Here is a 984-nt window from a genome sequence, read left to right on the forward strand (position 1 = left end):
AGGCACGAAGGCCGGGGAGCCTCTACCCTTCCAGTCAGTAGACTCCAACGAGTCACAGTGTCAAACCACAGACACCGCCGCCAACTCACTGACTGATGATGCAATGTCAAAGCCAGGGCCAGGGCCAAGCTCAACTCCATGCAGGAAGAACCTGGACCCTTTCCTCTGCTTATTGCAGGCGCCTGACTCAGACTCAGGCCCCTGTCACGCCAACTGACCACTGCAGTCAACCTCAAGAACCTGCGATCTGGTCAAACAATGCCAGATGCATGCGCCATGATTAACGAACAAGAAGCCACAATACCTGCCTACAGCAAGAGTGCCAGCATCCGCCTCAACATGCGACCTGGCCACTCTCTCGACAGTAAGCTAGGCTTCTTCCAACCTTCCAGGACCTGCCTAAGCTCAACCATGGAGGTTGGGTTCGGTTCGGTTCAGTGCTACACCGGGTTCGGTGCACGAATCCAACAGATCCTGAGTGAGGCGGATGCCCTCCACAAGGAAGCAGATCGCCAAGGACTCAAAGAGGTTCTGTACAAGTACAAGCGCATCCCGACAAGCTCAAATGCACCACCCACATTTGTGCGGTAGTACAAGATTCCAATAGCGTCATATGACCCAGTGCAAGAAATTGTTGACTCCATGCTGGAAAAGGGGGTCATCCGGCCCTGTAACAGCACATACTCTGCTCCGATATGGCCAGTCATGAAACCCAATGGCAAATGGCGGCCCACTATCGACTATCGCAAGTTTAACCAGCAAGTACCCTTGTCACGATGGCCAATGACCCATGACCCAGTTGAGATTCCCAAAATCAAAGGCTCAACGATCCTTTCCACAATGGATGTCGCCTCGGGATTTTGGATTTTCCCCGTCCACCCTGATGACCAACACAAGCTGGCATTCACCTTTGCCAATCGACAATACACCTTCACACGGTGCCCCTTTGGCTATGCCAACTCACCAGCTGAATTCAACATCTTC

The 984-nt window shown here is 52.8% G+C and overlaps 1 pseudogene; it reads left to right on the forward strand.

The window, feature by feature from the left end:
• LOC107671227 (uncharacterized) overlaps window positions 1-186 on the forward strand; it is a 1,046-nt pseudogene extending 860 nt beyond the window's left edge.
• The last annotated feature ends 798 nt before the right edge of the window (window positions 187-984 follow it).

The sequence above is a fragment of the Sinocyclocheilus anshuiensis genome, unplaced genomic scaffold (genome assembly GCF_001515605.1).
Source record: "Sinocyclocheilus anshuiensis isolate Anshui unplaced genomic scaffold, SAMN03320099.WGS_v1.1 scaffold3237, whole genome shotgun sequence".
In the NCBI taxonomy this organism is placed as follows: Eukaryota; Metazoa; Chordata; class Actinopteri; order Cypriniformes; family Cyprinidae; genus Sinocyclocheilus; species Sinocyclocheilus anshuiensis.